Source organism: Arachis ipaensis, chromosome B02 (genome assembly GCF_000816755.2).
Source record: "Arachis ipaensis cultivar K30076 chromosome B02, Araip1.1, whole genome shotgun sequence".
In the NCBI taxonomy this organism is placed as follows: Eukaryota; Viridiplantae; Streptophyta; class Magnoliopsida; order Fabales; family Fabaceae; genus Arachis; species Arachis ipaensis.
In genome coordinates this window covers 102054610-102064699 of record NC_029786.2, presented here as the reverse complement: position 1 = coordinate 102064699, position 10090 = coordinate 102054610, and the positions used below count along the sequence as shown (strand labels likewise).

At 38.2% G+C, this 10090-nt stretch overlaps 1 long non-coding RNA gene across 1 annotated transcript; it reads left to right on the top strand.

Annotated features, from left to right (window-relative positions):
• Positions 1037-6323, top strand: LOC110269066. The gene is made up of 2 exons (XR_002358037.1): positions 1037-1124; positions 6233-6323. It is a non-coding gene; the product is annotated as an uncharacterized LOC110269066 (long non-coding RNA).

The following is a 10090-nucleotide window of genomic DNA, read 5'->3' as shown; positions in this document are numbered from 1 at the left end:
GGTATCTTGATTCTCTTGTTCGAAATCTGACGCTACATGACCATCTTCAGGTGACATATCCGCCATCACTGGTTGACCTCTCAGGTCCCCGGCAACGGCGCCAATGTTACGATGGGTAACCGAAGATTATTGGGTTGGATTAGTTTGGCTGGCCCAATCGTCTGAAAGAGGAAGCGTTCGAGTGGGTTTGTGACCCAGGGCCTCCGTCCGACTTGTGTGTGAGAGAATGGGGGGTGGTACCTGCAAAGACACTCCGATGCCAAAGTCAGCAAGGGAGCAAAACAGGTCTAGAGAGTATTGGGCTTAGGGATACCTGAGAAGTGTCAGTGTATTTATAGTGGTGAACTCATAACCACCATTGGAGTAGTTCCGCCACTTAAGGGGGATAACCGTCCCTTTATCTTAGGGAAGTTGAGATATGGCTTCTGGAAGAGGGTAGAGAGATTTTAGGGGCAGTTACTCATTTGAATGAGTGATTATCTGCCAGGTAATCATTGTTCCTGACTTCCTCAGAGCTAGTCGTGGTATGAACCGACTTCGTAGATTGAAGGTCGGTGTAGGGTGAGGCTCAATCCTTTGGATTGGGCCTTTCGTTCGGATCCTGGGCCTTAGCGTTGGGTTAGGGTATGAACAAGATATTTCTAATATAAATATTGGAAAAGCTTGATCTATTTAATTTGTGGTTGGTTAATCACTAACCATAGCTTTATAAAACTTCATGCCTCTAATTCCCACCTTGTACTACTGTTTGAAAGTTTGTATGCAAAGAGATGCATTTCCATTCTTTTAAAACTCTTTAGTTTGTGTATCTCGACGGCTATTTGAATACTGTACTTGTAATTGAACCACTTTTTGTCATCTTTTTTCTGAAGCTAAGGTAAACAAACTATATATATGCTCTTTTTTTCTTTTTCTTTTTTTTTTTATGATTCAAATTAAGAGACATCATCAATAATTTTACATAAATGAGGAGTTTCTTGTCACAGTAAATTTTAGAAGGTTGATTTAACAGCGTTTGTATAATTTTCTGGAGTGTTTGAAAATGCTCTAGATGGTTCTGAAACGTTCTAGAATGTCCTAGAAGGTCCCGAAATACTCTAGAAGGTTCTAGAATACTCTAGAAGGTCATAGAGTATTCTAGAAGAGTGTGGATGTATATAGGAGTATAAAGAGTAGTATGAAAAAATCTAGAAGTATTTAGAAAGTTGTGGTATGATGGATATTTGTAAAGAAGGTTTTAGATGATTAATCTAGGCCGTTGATTAGATTTAATCCTAACCATCGTGGATGGCTATAAATAGGAGGTGAGAGTTAGTATGAGATGTGTGTGAATCATTTGTAACAAACACTTCAGCAATAAAGAGTTCTTTCCACCAAAGCTTCCTTTCTCTTGTGTTCTCTTGCGTTCTTAGCTTTCTTACTAAGTATTGAGGGTTAGGCTGACTTGGTCTTAGCTCAAGAGGTTGAGTAAGTCCGAGTGCCGGCACGGTAGCGTTGGAGTGTGTCCAAGGCCGTGACAATTTGGTATCCGAGTAAGGTTCGAGAGGGAGCACAAGTCGCTTGTGGGAATGGCTTCTAGTATCACCATGGAGCATGTTGAGTCTCAAAGGGGAAGGAATGTTATTCCTTCTCAATAGGGAGGCAAGAAGATCCGTTCTTCAAGTGAGCCTAGAGGTAAGGACTCTAACTTCTTAGAAGAGAGAGTTTCTGTGTTGGAGAATGTTCTATCCTCTATGGATGAGCGTTTCCAAAGGATAGAACATGATAAGGAGACCCTCGAGGTTCACGTGTTAGGAGAACTAGATGCTTTCAAAGAAAGCATGCTCCAAATTGAAGAGAAGCTTGAGAATTCCTTAAAGCTATTTGAGGAAGTTCGAGTTTGGTTCGAGGAGGCGAAATCTTGACCAACCATTATAAGGGAGACGACAAAGATTGATCTCCCCAAGTCAAAGGAGTTCAAGGGCGTAAGGGATGCTCGCAAGGTGGAGAACTTCCTATGGCAAATGGAGAGGTACTTCGAAGGCCAAGGGGTGGTCGGAGAAGCAATAAAGATACGCACTGCAGCTCTCTACCTTTCTGATAATGCTACTTTGTGGTGGAGGAGAAAGTGTGTAGATATAAAAAAGGGTACTTGCAACATAGCCACATGGGAAGTTTTCAAAAGGGAATTGAAAAGATAATTCTTCCCTGAGAATGTGGTTTATGAAGCAAGGAATAAGTTGAGGGAGTTGAAGCACAAGAGTACGATTAGCAACTACGTAAAGGAGTTTACTACTCTCACGCTTCAAATCCCCAACTTAGCATCAGAGGATGCATTGTTCTTCTTCATTGATGGACTCCAACCTTGGGCAAAGCAAGAACTACAAAGAAGGAGTGTTAAGGATGTCGATGAGGCCATCGTGGTGGCCGAATCACTCACTGAGTATCATAGGGGAGACTCTAAACCCAAGTCTTCCTCCAAGCCTAGTTCTGCTAAAGGTGGGGGAGACAAGGGAAATAGTTTCTCAACCAAGAAGGAAGGAAAATACTCTTCAAAGAAAGAGTATGAAGAAAAGAAGAAGGCTTTCGTGCCCAAAGGGGGATGCTTTGTGTGCAAGGGACCACACCAAATGAAGGATTGTCCCAAGCTAGGGACTTTGGCATCTATCGCTGAGGAATGAGAAGCTCAAACTCAAGTAACTGAGTGTGTTGGATCTATCCAACACATAAATGCTTTAAAGGGCAAAGAAGCAAGCACTGCAGAAAAGAAAGGCTTGATGTATGTCAAAGCCTTTATTAATGAAAAACCTGTCATGGCTATGATCGACACTGGTGCTACACACAACTTCATCACGCCTGATGAAGCAAGGAGGCTTGGGTTGAAGATCACTGAAAAGAATGGCTGGTTCAAACCCGTGAACACCAAGGGTGAACCCTTTAAGGGAGTAGCGAAAGGGGCTGAGATGACTCTTGGTTCTTGGAAGGGCCTTGTGGATTTCTCAGTAGCACCCATGGACGATTTTAAAATAGTCATCGGGCTCGATTTGCAAAGAAAGGCAAATATAATACCTATGCCATACTACGATGTAGTATGTGTCATGGAAAAATGGTCTCCATGCATGGTCCCTACAGTCTCTAAAGTTGGCGGACCACCGATACTGTCTGCTATGCAACTCAAGAAAGGGTTTAAGAAGGGAGAGATTACATATTTGACTCTATTACAAGAGGAGTCAACATCCGAAAGAGAAGACGTTCCTCCCAAAATCAAGGAAGTCCTTGAAGAAAATAAGGATGTGATGCCTCCCGAGTTGCCAAAACAACTACCACCTAGGAGGAAGGTGGACCACAAGATTGAATTGGAGTCAGGAGCAAAGCCGCCCGCCTCAACACCTTATAGGATGGCACCGTCAGAACTCGAGGAGTTAAAGAAGCAACTCATGGATTTGCTAGATGCTGGGTTCATCCGTCCATCGAAGGCACCTTATGGCGAACCAGTCTTGTTCCAAAAGAAACATGATGGTTCATTGAGACTATGCATCGACTATCGAGCACTGAACAAGGTAACCATCAAGAACAAATATCTCATTCCTTTGATAGCCGATTTGTTTGATCAACTAGGTAGAGCCAAGTGGTTCTCAAAGCTAGATTTGAGGTCAGGATATTACCAAGTGAGAATTGCCGATGGTGATGAGCCTAAGACCACGTGTGTCACAAGGTATGGATCGTATGAGTGGTTGGTGATGCCTTTTGGCTTGACCAACGCTCCTGCAACCTTCTGTACCTTGATGAACGAGATCTTTTGACCTTACCTTGATCGGTTTGTAGTGGTCTACTTGGATGACATTGTTGTCTATAGCAATACTTTGGAGGAACATGTAGAACACTTACAAACCGTGTTCAAGATCTTGCGAGAGAATAACCTATATGTGAAGAAGGAAAAATGTTCCTTTGCAAGGGACGAAGTCTACTTCTTGGGACACATCATTAAAGGTGGAACTCTCTGCATGGATTAAGGAAAGGTGAAGGCTATCAAAGAGTGGGAGCCGCCAAACAAGGTATCTGAATTGAGGTCATTCCTTGGGTTGGCTAATTACTATCGGAGGTTTATCAAGGGATACTCCGCCAAGGCGGCACCATTAACTGATCTTCTCAAGAGGAATCACTCTTGGGAATGGTCGAAGGAGTGTCAAAAGACCTTTGATGAGTTGAAGGCTGCTATCACAGAAGGACCAGTACTAGCACTACCCAACTACTCAAAGGTATTTGAAGTCCACACTGATGCTTCTGACTATGCTATTGGAGGGGTTCTGATGCAAGAAGGACATCTGATTGCCTTTGAGAGTCGCAAGTTGAATGATACAGAGAGGCGATACACCGTCCAAGAGAAGGAGATGACCACGGTAGTGCACTGTCTGAGAACTTGGCGTCACTACTTGCTTGGTTCACACTTCATCGTCAAGACAGACAATGTAGCTACAAGCTACTTTCAAACTCAAAAGAAGTTAAGCCCCAAACAAGCTAGGTGGCAAGACTTCTTGGCTGAGTTTGATTTCGAATTTGAATACAAGTTAGGCAAGACTAATGTGGTAGCAGATGCGCTGAGTCGCAAGGCTGAGTTAGTGGCCATTTCTATGGTTGAAGGAGATATTATGCATACCATCAAGGAAGGGTTACATCACGATCCATTAGCCAAAATGTTGGTGGAGTTGGCTAGAGAAGGCAAGACCAAAAGATTTTGGTTAGAAAACGACCTTCTCTACACTAAAGGCAGAAGACTATACGTCCCTAAATGGGAAAATCTAAGAAGAAAATTAGTGAGGGAATGCCACGACACCAAGTTGGCTGGTCACCAAGGTCAGCGAAGGACCTTGGCACTCATTGAATCTTCTTATTATTGGCCTCAAATGAGAGATGAAGTGGAGAGCTATGTGAAGACTTGTCTTGTGTGCCAACAAGATAAGATTGAAAACAAGACACCAAGCGGGTTGTTGGAACCACTGCCTCCATCAGAGCGACCGTGGGAAAGTGTCTCTCTAGATTTCATCTCTGCCTTACCGAAGTCCGAGGGGTTTGGATCTATTCTTGTGGTAGTGGATCGATTTTTGAAGTATGCTACCTTTATACCTGCCCCTACTGACTGCACTGCAGAGGAAGCAGCACGAATATTCTTCAAGAATGTGGTTAAGTACTGGGGATTGCCTAAGAGCATCATTAGTGATCGAGATCCACGCTTTACAGGACGACTATAGACAGAGTTGTTCAAACTCCTTGGGTCGGAGCTTCATTTTTCAACAAGCTTCCATCCTCAAACCGATGGGCAGACTGAGAGAGTGAATGCCTTACTCGAGTGTTACTTGAGGCACTTCGTAAGCGCTAATCAGAAGGATTGGACAAAACTCATCGACATTGCTTAGTTCTCATACAATTTGCAAAGGAGTGAGTCTACAGGGAAGAGTCCGTTCGAGATTGTGACTGGACAACAGCTGCTTACACCTCACTCTCATCCTTCCTCTTACTCAGGGAAGATCCCTGGAGCTTATCATATGATTAAGTCTTGGGAAGAACAAGCAGATGTCACTCGTTCTTACCTTGACAAAGCTGCAAAGAGGATGAAGAAATTGGCAGATAAGAAGAGGAGGCATGCAAGCTATCAAGTGGGAGACAAGGTAATGATTAAACTTCTTCCACAACAATTCAAAGCCTTTCGCAAGGTTCATAAGGGCTTAATCTACAAATACGAAGGGCCATTTGAGATCATTGGACGTGTTGGGGAGGTTGCTTACAAAGTACAACTCCCTCCCTCTATGAAGATCCACCCGGTCTTCCATGTGAGTATGCTTAAACCATATCATGAAGACCAAGACGAACCGAGTAGAGGTAACTCGAGTCGTGCTCCGCCTGTGGTGATTAGATCCTTTGATAAAGAAATCGAAGAGATCTTAGCTAATCGCGTCGTACGACGAAGAGGGGTACCACCAAGTATTCAATACTTGATCAAGTGGAAAGGACTTCCGATAACCGAAGCTAGTTGGGAAGCTCGTGAAGATCTGTGGCAATTCCAAGAACACCTACAGCGCTATCATAAACAGAACGCGACGAGGACGTCTGTGCATTAGGTGGGGGAGAATGTCACGGTAAATTTTAGAAGGTTGATTTAACAACGTTTGTATAATTTTCTGGAGTGTTTGAAAATGCTCTAGATGGTTCCGAAACGTTCTAGAATGTCCTAGAAGGTCCCGGAATACTCTAGAAGGTCATAGAGTATTCTAGAAGAGTGTGGATGTATATAGGAGTATAAAGAGTAGTATGGAAAAATCTAGAAGTATTTAGAAAGTTGTGGTATGATGGATATTTGTAAAGAAGGTTCTAGATGATTAATCTAGGCCGTTGATTAGATTTAATCCTAACCATCCATTGAGGAGGTGGATGGCAATAAATAGGAGGTGAGAGTTAGTATGAGATGTGTGTGAATCATTTGTAACAAACACTTCAGCAATAAAGAGTTCTTTCCACCAAAGCTTCATTTCTCTTGTGTTCTCTTGCGTTCTTAGCTTTCTTGCTAAGTATTGAGGGTTAGGCTGACTTGGTCTTAGCTCAAGAGGTTGAGTAAGTTCGAGTGCCAGCACGGTAGCGTTGGAGTGTGTCCAAGGTCGTGACATTCTGCTCTGGATTTTTAATTTATGTATTATTCCATTTAGACCTTACTAAATTTCAATCCACATAATTTTACTAAAGAGATTGGATAAACTTAAAACAAAATTGTCTGATAATTTTTGGTAAATGATTTTAATTTATTTAAGCGCTTATAGCATTTAATATAAAGGGAAGTGAATATTCAATTAAACATTCCTATTTCAATTTTAACATTTTCAGTTGTGTATGGTAATCTTTGATACATCTTCAAATCAAATCATTGAAATCAGAAACAGTTAAAATTATTTTTTTTTTGAAGAACTCTGACCAAAACAAAAATTTCGGCAGATAGTTCAGGATGCAATTCATCATGACTAGCAATTCATCTTTGATTTGTGATTTCTACTTGTTGGATTGAGATTCTGTTGCTTGTTTCATTTACTGGCTTTGTTAACTGATTAGACCACAATTAATATAACTAACATCCGTGTCATGTATTTTGCTTGCTTTCTAAGGTATATGTTCCCCTTTCATCTCAGCTACCGATGACTATGTTTCAAAGAATTTGTGCTCCTTATTGAAATAAAAGCATGTTGTGGTTGGAGTTCATTCAATTGTAGTAGGCAAACTTATTTTAATAGACAAGCATGTTTATTACAGAAAAAGAAGCCCACGCTATGCTAACCTAATTAAAAAAAAAAAAAACAACCACACGTATGGTTACTTAAAACTTTGGAACTGGAATATAGAGGGAAAGAACATAGAAATTGTAATACACACAGGAATATAGAGACATGGCGTGTATTGATTGAATGAGTGGAGTCCATGAACAAGTTACTCACATGATATTGTTTCAGAGTGCCATGCGAATGGTGAACAGTGAACACAGTACACTTCCACCTTCAATTTCCATCAATTAAGCCACATCAACTATTTTGTGAGAAAAGTCTCTAATAAATTCCTAATAACATTCCTAACAATTTTTCGGTAATAGGTGATAACCACTAATAAAGTTGTTTAGAGGACTTTATTGAATTCAAAAATATGAACTCAATTTTAATTTTTAAGGTTATAGTGATATAATATAAATTGAGTAAATAATATAGAGACGAGGTAATAAACCTGAAATTTATAACAAATGACAAAAGCTTGTTGGTGGTAACCACTTGGTAATTGACTAATTGCCATAAGACCAAAAGCGTGTTGTTTTTAGGTTTTGTTTCTACTTTCTATCTCAAGTTCTTGGAACCATTTGGAAAAGATACAATAACTGAGAGCAATGAAGAATAAAATAATAATAGAACCGATGGATATGAAAGAGGAAGCAAGTTGTGGAAGAAGAATAAATATCTATATTAAAAGTAATTTATAAATAAATTATTTTATTTTTAGATTTTTAGTTCTAAAAGTGCTTATTTAAAAAAAATATGATAAAAAATTTATTATTATAAAAGAAGTCATTCTTGTACTATGGTAACATGTTTTTTTAAAATATTATTCCATAACGAGCGTATTCTTAGCGTACTCTTAGTCTATATATTGGTAAGAACTTTATAATCACAGATAAAAAAATATAAATAATAAAAATAATATTTTTTAAATAATATTCTAATAAATTACATTGACTTTTTTTTTCTAATCCTCTTTAATATTTTCTTGATTTTAATCAGACGCCATCAGGACATTGGCACCCACGTATCAGGAAGACGGATCTTAGATTCTCACAGAATTTTGGATTGCAATGATAAACGAGCCTGCAACGTTTATCAACACTCTTACGGGACAATTATCCGTCTTGCAGCGAGATTTGCACTTACAGGATTGGAAATACCTCGAAGGAGGATCCTTTCGCTTAAGGTTGGACTTTGGAGGCTCTCCTCCACCGATTCCTCCTCGTTTATCTCCCTTGGAGGAAGAACCACTAGGAGCGATAGTAACTTCAGCCATTTGAGAAAAAAAGATAGAAGAAAACTTTACACTAGAGCGGTTTTGGATTAACCGCTCCATGCTATTTTATATCTATATGTAAAAGGAAAAGTTTCACGCTTATTTCATGAGGGATTTATACTCAAATAAATTTTTTTTGCCAAAAAAAACGTTACCATGGTACAAAGAATTTAAGAGAGAAACGAAGAATTATTTAAAAAAATTATTATTTTTATTATTTATATTTTTTCATCTGTGATTATAAGATTCTTACCAATATATAGACCAAGAGTACGTTAAGAGTACGCTCGTTATGAAATAATATTCTAATAAATTATATTAATTTTTTTTCTAATCTTCTTTTATATTTTCCTGATTTTGATATTTTCCTGATTTTTTTTCTAATAAGTTATGGAGTGTGCAAGGGGAGTACTACTACTGCATTTGATTTTCAACATCAGCAAAAGATTCATGTCTCTAGTTCTCACATTGTACTACTATTTGAAAGTTTGTACAAACAGATGCACTTACATTCACTTTTGTGATCTTGTGAAACTCTTATTTGATTTGTGTATCCTAATGTAATTGAACCACTTTTTGTCATGATTCTTGGGAATGCCACACTTTTTTTTTTACACAAGTGAGGAGTTTCTATTCTTAAGTTTTAATTTATGTATTACTGCATGTAAAGCCTTCTCAAATTCACACGATTTTAATTTATTCTGGTACTTCTAGCATTCAATCAAAGATTCTTGTTTCAATTTTAATAGCATGATACATTTTCATTAATTATACAGATTCTATTAGCAGACATGAGTAAAAATGATTTGAGTAATCATTTAAGCACAATAATACAAGCCTGCCTCCATTGAATTTATGCATCATTACCAAGTTTTATTTTTGTCTCTCTACCTACATATGCACATGATTCTTCTGTTGGTAGAGAAAGAGAGGGGCAGAGAAATAAAACTACTCTCATTATTGTTGCTCAACAGTAGCCCAGGCCCCAGCAGTGTAAATAGAATCAACTTCATTTGTCTCTCACCATTTCAAAATTAGGTGTAATTTATTCAATACTTAGCTACATTATCGCATGACTCATCATAAAACTAATTTATACTTTGAGTGAGTTATGGTTTATGCATTTAAAAATAAAATATTTATTGACATACTATAATCCAATCTAGAGATAAAATAGAAAACCAAAAAAATTGGATATTAAAATGTGCAGAGTCACACTAAAATTTAAAGTTAATATAGTGAATGTAAGCAAAATGAATTTAAAATTTTTTTAATTGACAAGTTAGAACAGTAGACTAATGACTCTATGGTCAAGTAGTAAAGATAATTAAAGAAGAGAATTTGACAACATCAAACATTTCAAATTCAAGCATATATTCAATCTTAACACTTTTAAGTCATGTCAAGTAATTAGAACAAGAAAAAGTATAAAGTACCAATATATTATCTATTAATTTATTGTCAATTATAGTTAATTATTATATTTTAAACACATATATAAAAAAATACATCCAAAAAATATATTTATAAA